Below are 18,314 nucleotides of genomic sequence, written 5' to 3'. Positions count from 1 at the left end.
GAAGAACGGCAGTAATACTGACCGAGAGTTAAACAACATTAAATTATTTGAGGAATCGTAACCATCTCAAAAACATATTTGAAGAAAGAAGAAATAAAATAAGAATATTGCAAAAGAGCAACTGCGTTGTAGCTACACAGGGATTAAAGCTCACTCAGGAAATGAACTTGCAAACCAACTGGAAAAAGAGGCATATAGATCATAAGAGGTCGTAGGCTACATCAAACGATGCAATATCTTCATGAAATTGTCATAAGTGTCGCGGTAAGCAGCTCTGCAAGAATGGGAGAAAGAATGGTAATGGACTACATAAGGAATTATTATAAAAGATCTGGTGATCAGGTTTCACAGCGCTGTTAACGGCACACGGAAAGGCGAAGGCTTACTTTCGTTGATTCAAACGACGCCGTTTTTCCACATATTGGTTGTAACCAAACTGTGGACCACATGTTACTGTGTAGCAACTTGGACATACCGTGGGCTACCGTTCACACAGGACACCACAGATTGTACTTTGTGACACTTTTCAAAAAGGCACGAGCTTAGATGATTTCGCCGGGTATCAACGTTGTGGTGCAGTTTGTGGCTTTAGAGCTGAGGCAAGTGGTAAATACAAAGAAAAGAAAACCGAAATGTTGGATCCGGAAATGGGCGTTTTTCAGGAATAACATTGGTGCGGCGAACCCTCTGATGAAATAACCTAACACTCAAAGACGAAAATACTATCCCTTACAGCAAACCAACAGACAACTGACTTTACAATATCATGTGCAGACGCGCCACTCTTCGAAAAACATAGGATTTTCTTGCAAGTACGCGTTTCGAATACTTGTAATTTTTTCTTTCATGACGATCACATAAATTTTATGCATATTTCCCGCAAACAACTCAAAATTCCTAGCAGTGGTTGGTCTTTCAAAACACAGTATTTTATACGACTCGTTCGTTTGGTCTCACGAGCAAGGTCGCTCTTTGAATAGTTCCAGAAACTATGATATTGTACCTGCCAACCATTTTTGACATATTTTTAGTAAGAAAATGAAATAAGAACATTGAAATCGAACGGATCACAGCAGAAACAGTTCCACAAAAACTCGGAAAGAATGCTGTTGTTTCGAAATAAATGCACCTGTGAGAAGTCGAATGGTACTGTTTCAGTCGTTGGGCAGGATAGTGACGTCACTGACCATAAGCATATTTGACTTTTAATGGCATACCATTATGAAACATACGTAGTGAAACACTTGTCACATGTGGAGCACTGCTTCGTTAAAATCCTAATTAATTTATTACTGGGTAACGAACCAACTTAGGGCACGGGTCGCATGTACCAAAAATCTCAGAGAACATTCCTCGCAAACTCCAAAATATTTTCGATGGAGTTGGGTTTCCCAGTATAAAAACATATTTCGCACTCTTCCCAAGGAAATAAAAGCTCGCAAACAGCATGACAACTCATTCTACGAGGTGTGGCTAGAAAAAAACCGGACTAGTACTGGTGAAACAATAAAACGAATGCAATAAGGCTGAAAGTCGCGTGGCCTGTCACGTGACTCTCGCTCCGCCTACTGCTCGAGTTTCATCTGCCTCCTGCACTCAGTCTGCCCGTGGCGTCTGTTTTAAGTAGTTGACGTTTTGTCTGTGCGTCGGAAAATGTTGAGTGTACAGAAAGAACAGCGTGTTAACATCAAATTTTGTTTCAAACTAGGAAAATCTGCAAGTGAAACGTTTGTAATGTTACAACAAGTGTACGGCGATGATTGTTTATCGCGAACACAAGTGTTTGAGTGATTTAAACGATTTAAAGATGGCCGCGAAGACACCAGTGATGACACTCGCACCGGCAGACCATTGTCAGCAAAAACTGATGCAAACATTGAAAAAATCGGTAAACTTGTTCGACACTTTCCTTGTCAACTCCTGTTAACTCAGACACTGCTCTGATTGTTAAACGGCGATCTTGTCGAACAAGTTTACCGATTTTTTCAATTTTTGCATCAGTTTTTGCTGACAAAGGTCTGCCAGTGCGAGTGTCATCACTGGTGTCTTCGCGGCCATCTTTAAATCGTTTAAACCACTCAAACACTTGTGTTCGCGATAAACAATCATCGCCGTACACTTGTTGTAACATTACAAACGTTTCACTTGCAGATTTTCCTAGTTTGAAACAAAATTTGATGTTAACACGCTGTTCTTTCTGTACACTCAACATTTTCCGACGCACAGACAAAACGTCAACTACTTAAAACAGACGCCACGGACAGACTGAGTGCAGGAGGCAGATGAAACTCGAGCAGTAGGCGGAGCGAGAGTCGCGTGACAGGCCACGCGACTTTCAGCCTTATTGCATTCGTTTTATTGTTTCACCAGTACTAGTCCGGTTTTTTTTCTAGCCACACCTCGTATACTATAGGGAAATTCTTGAACAGAATTAGTCATTCAGAAATCCGTAGTTGGAAGTCATTTAGCTATATAAATACGTTCTAGGTGTCGATAGCCTTTCCGACGTTCCATACCTCGGAGCACTTTTAGGACCACTTTGATGGCCGTCTGCCCGTCTGTCCCACTGTGCATCTGTTAAGACCCCTTTTTCTCAGGAACAGGCAGACGCATCAAGTTGAAATTTACGTCACATACTAACGTCTATAGTCCCTTGGCGGTGTGAAAGACTTAAGCCTGCAAGTAAATGCAGTCAAAATATACGGCCATTATGTTACATATTTTGACGCACCAACTCACTCATCAAAAAGATATGGAACCTCCCGTTGACATAGAATCATTAATTTTGGCAGTAAAAAAGGTTCAACTGTAAAAGTAAAGAAAAAAATACGATAACTGTTAATTTGTAAGTATGTCACAAGGAAAAACATTTGTCATTTGTTATCTGACTGTCTGTCTGTCCGTCTTTTAAGATCCGTTTTTCCCAGGAACGGGCCGATCTATCAACTTAAATTTATGACACATACGAACGTCTATGGTTCCTTGGTGCATTAAAAAACTGGAGCTTCTAAGACAATGCAATCAAAAGGTACGGCAATTTATGTCACTTATTTTATACTCACTGACTCACTCATTGAAACCTATGGCGTACCTCCCGTTAACCTAGAATTATGAAATGTGGCAAGAAGTAAGGTGTCAGAATACAAGTAAATGAAAAAGTCGTAAAACTGTTACATCACCGAAAAATATTTCTTTTGTCATTTGTTACCCGACATTAAATTTAAAATTGAAACATTCTCGAAAGTTCAAGAATACCCGGGACCGATATCTAGCCAGTATCAGTCTCGATAACAGGCAAAAATCATGGAGATTCTCGATTCCCGTACTGGATGTACTGTCTTTATACATAATTAATTTGCACAGAACCCTCAGATCGCGAGTGCTACTCGCACCTGGGCAATTTTTTTTTCTTATTTGAGGTTGACAATCACTGCAAATTTCTTTCATTTTGAAATAAACACATTATTTCATTATTTAGCAATTAGCTAATTTCGTTCCCTTGGGAAACGTTTATGCGCATCTCGTCAATGTGTAACGAGTCGAATTACGTTAGAGTAACTGTTAAAGTGGAAACACGCATGGTGCAGTCAAATCAAATAGGATTCACGTAAATGAGCTTTGTAGTATGAAGGCTGTCATTTTTCGCTTTGACATATAGACTTCACATCCACAACAACCATGGTTGTGTGAAACTCGTAGTTAAAACATCCGGGCTCTGGGAACGTGGTCGATATATTAAGCTGTTCCCTGACGTTCACCGCGAAACTTTTGACGAAGTATGTGATTGAAACGATCGTTAGACTCACAGCAAGATAAAAGAACAGATAAAGATATACGCTCTAATTAGCGTCAAGTGGGGCATTCAAAATCCACGTAGATATGACCAAACATACATTGATACCACAGAAGGAAGCGTTAACACCCACTTAGCAGAACACAACAAGAACTGGCGTCTGAAACATACTGACAAATCGGCCGTAGCATAACATGTCTTTCGAGATGGGAAACACGAAATAAAATTCTGCGAGACGAGCATTTTATCAAAGACGTGTTATCATGTGCGTATTTGTAGAGATAACGTTTAGACTCACAAACACCACAATAATTTCATCATAAAATAAGTAGGCGTCAAGTCAGCCAGAATATGGAATCGGTCAGGCACCAACAGAATGTCGATCTATTACTTTTAGTCGCGAACGTTGGCGGCAAGAGATATTGACGCAGTCAGCATCAAGTGAGGAATGATAGTGTCCTCTCGGCGGCTCTGATAATTCAGCGAACCACCGAGGCCTCTGCATTTTACGTGCGGAGATGTTTCCCACAGTCAGAGACGAAATGTCAGGGAATACCTTCGTAAATTGATTACGGCCTCTCAGCCCGAAACTCAAGTAAACACCGGCCGTGAATCTCTGAATTGTATGGTTAAGAAGAATAAAGTGTTTATTCAAACATATTATAAAAATGGGTGTACGTATGTATGTAGTATGTACGTATGATCCACTTCCACATCTCCTCTTAAACCACTGGAACGATTTCAAGTAAACTTGGTACACATATTACTTACTGTCTCGAAATCATTGCTGTGAATGTAAGAACCACCTACCTGTCAAAGAGGGGGAGGGGGGGTGAAAAATCAGTGTAGCAGACTCGAGTATTTCAGAATGAGAGCTCTTAGAGACTTGCAGCAAACTTTACATATGATTTCAAACCCTTACGAAACCCTCACAAAATGACGAAGGAAAAACGTTTTTCCTTGCTATATTTTCGCTGTTCATGCTGCAAAACTGAAGTATGAAGCATGACGTTTTAGTATCTCCTGAGTGCTAATTGTACTCGCGACACATTTTGCAGACAGTATTCGCATAGAGCATTGAATGTACGAGAAAAATGATATGATTGTACGACACATAGTTCAGAAAGTATGACGTCGTGAACACTGAGACGAGTAAAAAATTACCGTATCGTGCAAGACGTTTAAATTTATTACTTCTTTGCCACTCACAACACATTTCGCAGACAGTGTCCATCATTGTACGACACATAGTTCAGGAGAAAAACACCGATACGTGTGAAAACTGCTGCATCTTGCATTACGTTCTAATTTTATTACTTCTATACTACTAACTCTATTCACAGCACATTTCTCATACAGTAGGCACATACACCACTGGATGAACCAGAAAAATTATTTCATAGTAGAACATATAGTTCAATAGATACGACGTCATGAACATCGAGCTGCGTGAGACTGAAACTGCAGGGCGAAATTCGCTAGAGACCCAAGTGAAATACGTATGTGTAGCAGTACGTTTGGAATATATTTGGCATGTGTGTACGTAGTCAAAGCCACGGGTAAAAGCTAACCTAAAACCCCTGGAACGATTTCAACCAAATGTGGTACACATATTAGTTAGTGTGTGGGCAAGAACTACCGGCGTGAGAGTGGCAAAGAGGAGAGACAAGGGGGCAGAAGGAGATGGACAGACAGCGAGGGGTAGGGGAAAACAGAGGCACAGGTAGGTGGAGGAAGAGATGGACAGAGAGAGGAGAAAGAGTAGATGGATTAATTGAAGACTGGAATATATACATACCAGGTGAACACCGGATACTTACATATTTTCAAAATAAAAGAACAGCATTAGCAAGAAAGTTACTTTCTTCAAATCTTTTAAGTGAGTGGACAGTTTGTTCAGTTGACATGCTCCACATCTTAACGATCATCGTTGACTATATGTTGGAGACGCTATAACGGATCTTTTAAGTTGGGATAAATTTATTTTATTTTTTGTTAGATGTTTTCGTTAAATAGCTGAATAAATTGTAATTAGGAATAATTTAATTAAGCAGAGTTGAGAAGATAAAGTCAAAGAGATGTTCATTGGGCGGACATTGTCGTAATGTAACGTCATTGCGTTGTTCGGTTGTTAAAACAAGTCGTTTGTGTTCCGTTCTGCTGTTCGGTCGTGCGCGTATCTGAAAGGAATTAATTCGGGGACTATAATAAACTTTCACATAATAGTTATGATTCGATGTTCCGACAAAAGGGGTTAACGTCAGTGTTAATTTGAATTGTGGGCGACAGGATTAGTTTTGACACATACGTGAAAACGGACGCAACGAAAGTTGTTCGTATATCATCCTTGAACCTGACTTATTTAATTAACGATTGCGGGCTCATTAAAAGCTATTATCTGGTGATTAGGATCAATCCGTCTTTCCCCCTAGATAGAGATCATTCATTAACATTTACGTCATAAGAAAAAGGTTATTAAATGACAATTACTTGTTATTCCGTTAGTGTTGAACCGACGTAATATCTCTGAAATGACATTGATATATTGTAATATCTCTTTATATTCGATGAATTATTCTGATACAATTCTACCCTTGAATGACGTTTACTAATTTTCTATCTTCATACTCGCAGAATCCATGCGCAAAGTAGTTTCATACAATAGTTATGCCATGAGCGCATAATTATTCTTTGTAGTACTCTCTCTGGTGGTTGTTAGAAAAAAGCTTCCGAGATTGTCTTCGTGCCGATTATCCTGAGCGTTGTTTGAAGAATTGTAAGCTGAATATTGAGATTTATGACAAAAGATAACTGATACGAAATTGTACGATTAAAAGGGAAATATATATATATTGCTCCTTCATACAAAAGGTGTGTAACAATTTACATTATTTGACATTTGAGAATTAATGATATTCATCGATATATTGCGTAGTTGTTAATCAGAAGGGAACTTCCGAAAGACTGGATACGAACCTGCATCTAATAATCCAAGAGCTTCATTACTTCTTCGGAAGGTTAAACTTCATCAAAGCCAAATATCCGCTTGATCTGAGGTTTCCCGACTGATTATACAACGCTCCCAAAAATACGAGGCATTTTATTTGTAAAGATTAGCAGACTGCCGCAAAGCACGAGCCTGCAGAGAAGAAGAATCATCGCCTGATTTCATTCTAACAAGTAAAATTTCTCAATCATTTTGAGTGACTGAGTTATGACTGTGTTTCCTATTATGAATGATTGATTGCTCGAACGAATTGAGAACTACATAACTACATAATTACATAGATAGGAGGAAAAATTACAATATAATTTGTGTTAAATACTGAAAGAGATAAGAAGTAAATTGAAATTAGTGAACATTTGATACTGAGACTATAGAAGCAGAAGCGCTTAAGGTTTCTCTTCTCTAAAAATGGCAAAATAGGTACGAACTTTAACTCAATAGTCGACATTATGTATTGCAAAGACATTAGTATTTCATACTTATTTTGACGACGCGCTGTTAAACAAAGGAACGTTGAGTCTCTGTACGAGTAATAAAATTAAATCTATAAACATAATTAATAACGGCGAACTCCGCTTTAACAAACTGTCTTGCGTGTCGTCATTGGGCAATAACTGCTCAACCTTGGAGACTTGTGTGGTGAAATTAGAAGTCGAAAATATGAAACAAACTTAAAAATCCATTCAAGCTACAGTGGATTCGGCACAACACGACGTGGGCAGTTATAACACGCAGTTAATAAACTAAGCGCAGCGACTTTACACAGTCCTACAGCTGTCAGTTGGAGCGTACTCTGCCCCTTCCGCGTCAAATGAAACTCTTTTCGGGCAGCCACAGGGTGGGGTAAGGACGGAGTCGCGGAGTACTCACGTCAGCCAGCGAGAGCGACGGTCGTTCCAGCGCGGGTGCGACACACCACTGCGTCCCCTCTGGCCTCTGCGAAGCGGAGGGCCTCGTTACGGACCCCCCCTCGTTGGAGCCAATTGTGGGCCGGCCGCGTGCTCGTGCACCGTAAACACGTGGACGGCAGAGTCGACACTATGAAAATTTGTATCAGATTGTGGCGTTCAGTAGAAGAGGGGAAAGACGTAAGGCTGAGAGTTAAGACACAGGAATGCACTACTCGGAAGCCCTAACTGTACAATGAGACCGTTCGTGGTAAGCAGAAAATCCGGGATCGAGGCCCACCAATTTTCTTTTGTCGCGATACGAGAGATAGGCGTATAGTTTTAGCCCTTAGCCAGAAAAAAATATTAAATAAACTAGTTATTTCCTCGTTTGTTTGTAGGTACGTCACATTTCGACCTCTTATACATTCTGATCCGCGCGCCCCGTTACCTGTAAACTGTCCGGCTGGAATACATGTTACTTTCTACTCAATAGAACGACAGTTTTGTGTTATTATTGATATGTGCGAAAGCTGTTTATGACGAACAGAAAGACGTTTTATATAAACTCGACCAAATATTGAAGCGATGTTTGATATGTTTTTGTTTTGCGTTTGATACGCCCTGCTTAACCCGCAGGACAGGACAGGTAGTTGGAATTGTGGAAAGGGGACAAAATGAGCGTCTGTCAGTTACACTCGAACATATATAACTTTATTTATTTGACCAAACACCAAACATTACAGTAAAAATTCTTGAACTTAGTTATCGGCTGAATACGCCACACTATCTTGTACCTTAAGGGCGCAACCACTTTGATTCTTGAAAAAACGGCTAAAAGCCATTAACTCAAAATTGAGACGCCAAAGAAAATATTTAGAGGGCAGAAGGCGTCACGTTAAGTAAGTTCTACAATTTGGCTGAAGGCCCAAAATCTAACACTTGAAAAGCAACAACCTTAATTTAAAAACGGCTGAGGCCCATGCGCCGGCCGGAGTGGCCGTGCCGTTCTGGGCGCTACAGTCTGGAACCGAGCGACCGCTATGGTCGCAGGTTCGAATCCTGCCTCGGTCATGGATGTGTGTGACGTCCTTAGGTTAGTTAGGTTTAATTAGTTCTAAGTTCTAGGCGACTGATGACCTCAGAAGTTGAGTCGCATAGTGCTCAGAGCCATTTGAGGCCCATGATTTAAGACTCAAGGTAAAATTAAATAAAAAAAACACTATGCAGAAGGCCTTATATTAAATTAGGCTGAAAGCCCAAACAATCTAACACTTCACAAGCAAGGAATTTTAATTTTAAAGCGGCTGGAGGCCCATGACTTAAAACACAACTAAAACAATTCAACTTTAATTCAAAACCATCGGCTATGAGCTACACAAATACACACAACAGAAAATAAGAAAAGACAGTGCAGCTAACGGCGCTCAGAAGTTTCAGGGGTCACCCAGCACTTGAAATACTAACCATCACTTAGGTGAGACCGGCAGTCGGTCCAACCACTCTCGGTCCGACGACAACCCAACCGACAGTCAACAGACCCACCGACAAGGTAACTTGCGCTCCACTCGACCAGCACACAACCGGGAGTTGAATGCAATATGTAAAAGGCATGGACGCCCACAACTAAGCATACATTAAGCTTTCAAACTACACACCGTGCTGGACAGCGACAACACCATAAGGAAAGGACACTGCCTGAATTTACCTCAATGGCCAGGGCAGGTAACCGGAACGCTAACGGCCACAAGGCAGAAAATTCCGCTGGTGCACTTGAATTGCAAATAACCAAATACTGTTAGACTCCACTAGATGGTGGCTAAACCTTCGCCGACTCGAACACACACGTTGTTGCTCACGGGAATGTCCCAAAATCCAACAACGAGAACCAGATGCCACAATGTGAACAGTCTTGACTTGCTGATAAATTAAATTCAAACTCAACTTTCGTGTCCAGGGTCGGTGAGCCACGGACCTCGTAGCAATGGAAACAGCCCCACACACTCCGACACTGCATAGAGACCGCCAGTGGGCCTGGCCAAGCTACACCCCACGGATATTTCCTCGGTGCTCCACGCCAACCGACCGACTGCCACGCATCAGCACGAAGACAGCACTAAAATAACTCGGCAGTCGACATCACAAGCTACACACAGTTTCACGAACTTGCACGAAGAACTAGACAATACTAACGGCAGCGACTGTGCAAAAACAAAGACGAATAACGAGTCGGCACACACAGGCAATCCATAAGCGATCACCGGCCAACATACACGTCGTCCGACAAGGCGACCTACAGACGACCGATCAAGGTCGTCTGCACTCAAATGATATGTACCGGCAACCGTCGGGCGAGTCATGGCTGTTCGACGCTCACTGCAGCCGCGCCCCGACTGAACTTCTGCCGCGTCCTAAGTCAGACACTGCCAGGTCCGAACTGCACTGCTAGCGCCTCCCAACTCACTGGCAGATCCGAACTAACCCCGAACACACGACAACCGAGAAGTAATAGCAGTCAGCAAAGATAATACGCCAAGGCTTGCCGGTCGTTGTGGCCGAGCGATTCTAGGCGCTGCAGTCCGAAACCGCGCTTCTGCTACGGTCACAGGTTCGAATCCTGCCTTGGACATGGATGTGTGTGAAGTCCTTAGGTTAATTAGATTTAAGTAGTTCTAAGTCTAGGGGACTGATGACCTCAGATGTTAAGTCCCATAGTGCTCAGAACCATTTGAACGCCTGGGCTTAAATCGATAAGCGCCTCTGTTGCCGCTCATGGGGAGGCAAAGCAGCAACTCAGTGACAACAGAAATTGAAACTAAGATAACGAGGTGGCAGTATGGTAAAAAGAAAAAAAAACGGATGTAAAATAAGAGAGCCACGCCCGGCTCAGCGTTTTTGTTCATTTTTTTTTTAATTCTACATTTTTCGAGGAAATTGCGTTCACTAGAGCTACATCGTAAACTTGTATTTTATTTTTTATTTTTGCTATCCTTCTGTTACACGTTACAGATCCAGAGTTTTCGAATAACACATGAATTACGCTTTCACAATTTCAGTTTTGCTATAAATATTGTTTATTTTTAAGTAACATACATGAGGATAAATACACTCCTGGAAATTGAAATAAGAACACCGTGAATTCATTGTCCCAGGAAGGGGAAACTTTATTGACACATTCCTGGGGTCAGATACATCACATGATCACACTGACAGAACCACAGGCACATAGACACAGGCAACAGAGCATGCACAATGTCGGCACTAGTACAGCAATGCAGGCTGCTATTCTCCCATGGAGACGATCGTAGAGATGCTGGATGTAGTCCTGTGGAACGGCTTGCCATGCCATTTCCACCTGGCGCCTCAGTTGGACCAGCGTTCGTGCCGGACGTGCAGACCGCGTGAGACGACGCTTCATCCAGTCCCAAACATGCTCAATGGGGGACAGATCCGGAGATCTTGCTGGCCAGGGTAGTTGACTTACACCTTCTAGAGCACGTTGGGTGGCACGGGATACATGCGGACGTGCATTGTCCTGTTGGAACAGCAAGTTCCCTTGCCGGTCTAGGAATGGTAGAACGATGGGTTCGATGACGGTTTGGATGTACCGTGCACTATTCAGTGTCCCCTCGACGATCACCAGTGGTGTACGGCCAGTGTAGGAGATCGCTCCCCACACCATGATGCCGGGTGTTGGCCCTGTGTGCCTCGGTCGTATGCAGTCCTGATTGTGGCGCTCACCTGCACGGCGCCAAACACGCATACGACCATCATTGGCACCAAGGCAGAAGCGACTATCATCGCTGAAGACGACACGTCTCCATTCGTCCCTCCATTCACGCCTGTCCGGACACAACTGGAGGCGGGCTGCACGATGTTGGGGCGTGAGCGGAAGACGGCCTAACGGTGTGCGGGACCGTAGCCCAGCTTCATGGAGACGGTTGCGAATGGTCCTCGCCGATACCCCAGGAGCAACAGTGTCCCTAATTTGCTGGGAAGTGGCGGTGCGGTCCCCTACGACACTGCGTAGGATCCTACGGTCTTGGCGTGCATCCGTGCGTCGCTGCGGTCCGGGCCCAGGTCGACGGGCACGTGCACCTTCCGCCGACCACTGGCGACAACATCGATGTACTGTGGAGACCTCACGCCCCACGTGTTGAGCAATTCGGCGGTACGTCCACCCGGCCTCCCGCATGCCCACTATACGCCCTCGCTCAAAGTCCGTCAACTGCACATACGGTTCACGTCCACGCTGTCGCGGCATGCTACCAGTGCGATGGAGCTCCGTATGCCACGGCAAACTGGCTGACACTGACGGCGGCGGTGCACAAATGCTGCGCAGCTAGCGCCATTCGACGGCCAACACCGCGGTTCCTGGTGTGTCCGCTGTGCCGTGCGTGTGATCATTGCTTGTACAGCCCTCTCGCAGTGTCCGGAGCGAGTATGGTGGGTCTGACACACCGGTGTCAATGTGTTCTTTTTTCCATTTCCAGGAGTGTAGATAGAAGAAAACGTTCCATAGTTTACGCGCCCCTTCATATAATCTCACTCCACATCTAGACGATTCTACACCTCCGTTTTCTAGGGAAATCTATTAAGACACTGATCTCATGCACAGGCCAAGCGACAGACACGAGGTGATGATGATGATGGCGTGTGACGGGGGCCTCCCGTTGGGTAGACCGCTCGCCTGGTGCAAGTCTTTCGATTTGACGCCACTTCGGCGACTTGAGCGTCGATGGGGATGAAATGATGATGATTAGGACAACACAACACCCAGTCCCTGAGCGGAGAAAATCTCCGACCCAGCCGGGAATCGAACCCGGGCCCTTAGGATTGACAGTCCGTCGCGCTGACCACTCAGCTACCGGGGGCAGACAGGCATGAGGTAACGCCCAACTGGTAAACAACAGACCTAACGCAGAGGTAACACGGTTACGACTTTAACTGACCAAGGCTACTAAGGAAAATATCGTAGTCTATGCTTACTTATGATAGTCTACGTTAGACTACGGTAGTTTTGCAACTCTGCTTGCGCGTCAAAACAAGTCCTAACGGTTCTAACGTGACCATCGATACCAACGGTAAGACATGTAGAGCTCATATATCGTAGCAGGCCGCTAGAGAAGTCCAAACTAAATGGCCCAGCTCACTGGCAACGTAGAGTATCGTGCGGTAGTTTCTTTCCTGCGCTTTAAGGGGAAGAATGCTGCAACAATCCATACAGCTACATGTATATATTTGGTCCCTGTTCTTTCAGACATGCCCAAAAGAACAGGCGACATATGCAATGATGAGCCAAAAAATTGTGACCATCTACTTAAAAGCGTGTTGATCCATCTCTGGAACGCGATTCAGCAGTGATTCTGAGTGCCATGGATTCAACAAGTACTTAACGGGTTTCCAGAGGTTTCTGGCTCCAGATGCCTACGCACGGGTCAGACACTTCACGTAATTACGGGCGATTGGTTTGTGGGCATGGATCTGGCGCCAAATAGCGTTCCAGTTGAGTTTCATCCCACTCAGATAAGCCGAATTTGATAGCCAAGACATCAACTTGAATTCACTAACATGCTTCTGAAATCATTGCAGCACGATTCTGGCAATGTGATAGGGACAGTTATCCTGCTGAAAGTTGACAAACTGCTAATTGGATTCTGTCTAGGGTTCTTCGGCCGACGTTCATCTAACGATTTTACTGACGTTTCGCAAGCACGAATGGCTAGCATTGTCAAAGCTTCACCCTCCATTGCCGGTGGTGAACTGGAGCCGAGCTCGCGGCCGCAGACTAAATGTACCTGGCGCGCCAACGTCCGAGCGCTTCTCCACGGTCATTTGCGGTGCGGTTCTCCTCATGCCACCTGCGACAGTCGTTCGCTGCAGTACGGGAACCAGGATCCGTTTACCTTAAGGCTTTCCTCTTCTTGTTGAAACTGTTCGCGTGCTTTTGTATTTCTACAGCTTCTCTGAACAAGCGCGTGTGATAGTGCTTCTCTGCAGCCAGAACTTCCGTGTCGGCGAACTTTATTACGTGGTCGGTCTCACTCAGTGAGTGCTCCGCCGCGGCCGATTTCTCCACCTGCCCCAACGAACAATCTCGCTTATGTTCTTTGATCCTGATGTTGATTGATCGTCCAGTTATTGCGACATAAACTTTTCCGCATGTGCATGGTATACGGTATATTCCCGACATTTCATGTAAGTCCCTTTTCTCCTTTGCCGATCTAAGACACTCTTTGATCTTCCTTGTCGGTTTGAAAATCGTCTTTACGCCGTGTTTGCGCAATATACGGTCGATTCTGTCCGTCACTCTGGGAATGTATGGCAGAAAGGCCGTACCCGACTTTTCTTTTTCTGATTCCTTACTTCGCCGAGTGTTTGGCTCTGTTACACTTCTAATATAACTTGTGGAGTGCCCATTGCTCCTCAGAACGCTTTCCAGGTGTTGCATTTCGCGTCTGAGGTGCTGCGGCTCACATATTCGTCCTGCTCGCGTTACGAGCGTATTAATCATGCCTCTTTTCTGGCTCGGGTGGTGGTTTGATAGATTGTGCAGGTATCGGTCCGTGTGTGTCGGTTTTCGATACACGTTGTGTCCCAGGTTTTCGCCATCCCTTGTGACCAGCACATCTAGAAATGGTAGTTTTTTGTCCTTTTCGACTTCCATGATAAATTTTATGTTGGCGTGGAGGCTGTTCAAGTGTCTTAGGTAATCACCGAGCTGTTCTTCACCATGGCTCCACACCACGAAAGTATCATCGACGTATCTGTACCACACCTTAGGTTTGCAAGTCGCCCAGTCCAGTGCCTGTGCTTCGAATTGTTCCATGAAGAAGTTGGCCACCACTGGACTGAGAGGACTACCCATGGCGACGCCTTCCAGCTGTTCGTAAAAATCGCCATTCCACGTGAAATAGCTCGTGGTGAGACGTGCACCAAACGACATCCTGGTCAGCTTCGATGTTGTTTCTTTGTATATGAAAGTGCCTCTCAGTGACGCTCTGGAGCACATCGGTTCCATTTCCCCGCAAGACATCACAAAGCTCTTCCATGCATGTCTCACCACGAGCTATTTCACGTGGAATGGCGATTTCTACGTACAGCTGGAAGGCGTCGCCAATTGGCAGTTTGTCAACAAGTGGCCACGAAAGCCTTAATAATTTTGTACTGCTGGAAGTTGTCACCGCTGTTGAAGAAGACATGAAACATAGGGGATTACAGGTGGTCCCTAATAATGTTCACGCAGTCCGCTGCTGTCATTGTACCTTCGTTTACTACCGCAGGTCCCACGGATGCATAGTTGAATGCCGCCCTGTTGTGTGCATAGTTCCCCGTAGTCAGTGCATACACAACTTTCCCACTAGAGCGCGCCCCGCTAAGCACAACTGCGCAGGCGCAGCGCTCGTCCGTCTCTGCACTACGAGATGGCGCTGCCTTAGAGACGGACCAAATTCTGCTTCCGCCGATCCGCGCATTAATATGTAACGCAGCCAATGAGATTGCTGCTAACGTAGAACCTTTTCTTCTCGCGGATCACACTCGAGCAGTGATACCTGAACACGCGAGGTATTATAACGAGTCTACAGACCTCCGCTTAGTCAGTCTGCATTTGTCTGCACCAGTCTGTACCAGTCTACATTAGTCTGTACCAGTCTATAGTCAAGTTTCAGTCTGCACCTAATAAGATTACCATATTCCTGTACATAGCCATGAAGATAAATGTATAGACACTTTGTCAAGTATCAGAGATATGTGAGAATAAGATTAATGTACCAAGACCAAAGGAACGTCAGATTGTCAATTGTAAATATCATCTAGAATCAAGTTACGTAATGTTTATGCTTGTTATTATTTTAATAAATGAGTGTGAAAATTAATCAAGTGCTGTTTAAAGTTGGTCACCGTCAATCTGCTACTCTAAGCGTGCAAGTGGCATTTCTATCGTCTGACCTAATGACAGAAGATAAACACGCCACAATAAGACCACGAGACATATTGCTGTCACTCGCCTACTTCGTTAGAGCGACAAGTCAAATAATCTGATGGTGTGTGTACCGAAGGTCTTACAGTACGCACACCACACGCCCATAACACAATACTGCTCCCACCGGCCTGCTACGTGGCACGCTGCACGTTTCGAGCAGCTGTTCGCCTTAAAGACGGCATACCGGGACGCGACCATAGACCTGGTTTAACGATAAGCGGGATTCATCCGACCAGGCGACACGATTCCATCGTTCCGCGGTCCAATTTCGATGATCCCGAGTCTACTGTAATCACAATTGGCGATGTTGTTCGGTCAACATGGGAACACATAGGGATCCTCTACTGCGAAACACCATGCTCACCACTATGCACTGAACGGTGTACTCCAAAACACCTGTGCCTACGCTAGCACTGTACTCTGCCGTCAGATCTGCCACAGATCGCCGCCTATTCTGTTTCAGTGGACAACCCCCGATCCCTATATTGCGTGACGAAGTATGGACGTCCAACTTCTTGACGTGGTTTCAGGATTCTTCAACCACGTTCCACAGATGCTCACGACAGTAACACGTGAACAGCCGACCAACTTCGCTGTTTCCCAAATGTATGGTTCAAATGGCTCTGAGCACTATGGGACTCAACTGCTGAGGTCATTAGTCCCCTAGAACTTAGAACTAGTTAAACCTAACTAACCTAAGGACATCACAAACATCCATGCCCGAGGCAGGACTCGAACCTGCGACCGTAGCGGTCTTGCGGTTCCAGACTGCAGCGCCTTTAACCGCACGGTCACTTCGGCCGGCTCCCAAATGTTTGCCCATTAGTACTGGGCCACAATAACCTGAGTTTTCTCAAAGTCACTGAAGGTGGAGGATTACCGATTCGCGACACTTATCGTCGCTAGAATGATTTCGTATTCGTCTCTGCTCCTCTCATGTACTTCTCTTACAGCGTCACGTGCCCTCAGCCTCACCAGGCGGCACACAACGTCGTGGTGGGCAGTGATCAGGTTTTCGCTCATCGGTGGAAATACTAATCAGACAAAACATTATGACCACCTGCTTAACAGCTCGTTTGTCCATCTTTAGAACGAAATACATCACTGATTCTGCTTATCAGGGATCCGACTGTTTGTTGGTAGGTTTGTGGAGGTATGTGGCATTAGATGGCACAGGCCATGATTTGCGTATGCAGTAATGCCACCCATAGTGAGCCAGATGGGTCCCATAAGATTTACATCAGGCGAATTTGGTCGCCGAGACATCAACGTGAATTCACTATAATGCTCCTTAAACCATTGCAGCACGGTTCTGGCTCCTAGACACTGACAGTTATACTGTCGAAAGATGACATCGCCGTCAGGAAAGACACCAACCATGAAGGGATACTGGTGGTTCGCAGCTGTAGCGTCTCTTCGATTACTACCACACATCCCATGCACGTGGGGGGGGGGGGGGGGGGGAAATGTATCCCATAGCATAATACTGATTCCACCAGCCTGCGTCCGTGGCACGTTTCGAGCCGCTGTTCACCTAGATGATAGCCTTTGTGGAGACCAAAGACTTAAAGTAGTATAAATGTGATTCACCATACTGTCGAATTCCGACGGTCCCGTGCCCACTCCAATCGTAATTGACGATGTTGTTGGATCAACATGTGAACACGTATGGTTGCATAGATCTCTGTGTTCAACAATGTGCAATTAACGGTGTGCTCCAAAACACTTGAGCGTGCACGATCATGTGCTCTTTCGGCAGAGATGCCACAGATCGCAATCTATCCTACTTTACAGAGCAGCCAAACGTCCGAACCCCACGTTCTGTGAAGAGTTGTGGACGTCCGAACATTTAGCACCTAATGGTAGTGTCACTGACATTCTATCTCTTTTCGTAGCTGCTCGCGACAGTAGCAAATGAACATTCGACGAGCTTCGTCGTTTTCTAGACACTCGTTCACAGGCTCTGCGTAATAATCTTGTCTTTGTCAAAGTCGCTTATCTCAATGGATTTCCCTATTCGGAAACCCATATCTTCGCTAGGGTCATCCTCTGTCCGGGTGTCTGCTCCGCCTTTTGTTACCACATCACGTACCCACAAGTCACAACGCCACCAGGCGGCATTGAATGTCGTGGTGGACAGTGATCATAATATTTTGGCTGATCAGTGTACAATCACGGCGATTGTGGCCAACGGTCCCTTCGGTGCAGATGCTCACCAAGCTGAGTCTCTTACGGTAATGAGGCTAATGAGGGGGCACAACATCTATAGTGTGTTGTGTACGTTGAGAATTTGGGTCTGACAGGTGTGCTAGGGTAGTCCATGCAGTCATGGTGACGAATGTCTCTCGATGCCGTAGTGGTCAGAGCATCTGCCTAATAAACAGGAGACCTGGGTTTGAATCCTGGTCTGCTACAAACTTTCAGCTTGCCCCCATTGTATAAATTAATGCCCATTGGCTACTAGTGTCTTCAGTTATTTTTGTGTCTTAATCTATATAGAGATGGTGGAATTGTGTGGCAGCAGTCATTAATAGGGGGCAGGAGGGGATACCTACTCCCCCTAAAATTTAGAGTACAAAGACTTTATTCGTATATTGAGTAGATAACTATATAGTCTCTAGGATAAGATAAGTTTTTTGTATC

At 44.8% G+C, this 18,314-nt stretch overlaps 1 protein-coding gene across 1 annotated transcript in view; it reads right to left on the bottom strand.

Annotated features, from left to right (window-relative positions):
* Nucleotides 1–7,731, bottom strand: part of LOC126199354 (probable cytochrome P450 6a20) — a 152,357-nt gene extending 144,626 nt beyond the window's left edge. The window contains exon 1 of the mRNA XM_049936215.1: nucleotides 7,671–7,731. The gene's annotated coding sequence lies outside the window, so the exon portion shown is untranslated. The remainder of the gene's footprint in view (nucleotides 1–7,670) is intronic.
* Between the last annotated feature and the right edge of the window lie 10,583 nt (nucleotides 7,732–18,314).

The sequence above is a fragment of the Schistocerca nitens genome, chromosome 8 (assembly GCF_023898315.1).
Source record: "Schistocerca nitens isolate TAMUIC-IGC-003100 chromosome 8, iqSchNite1.1, whole genome shotgun sequence".
Lineage (NCBI taxonomy): Eukaryota > Metazoa > Arthropoda > Insecta > Orthoptera > Acrididae > Schistocerca > Schistocerca nitens.
This window is presented reverse-complemented; position numbering and strand designations above follow the sequence as displayed.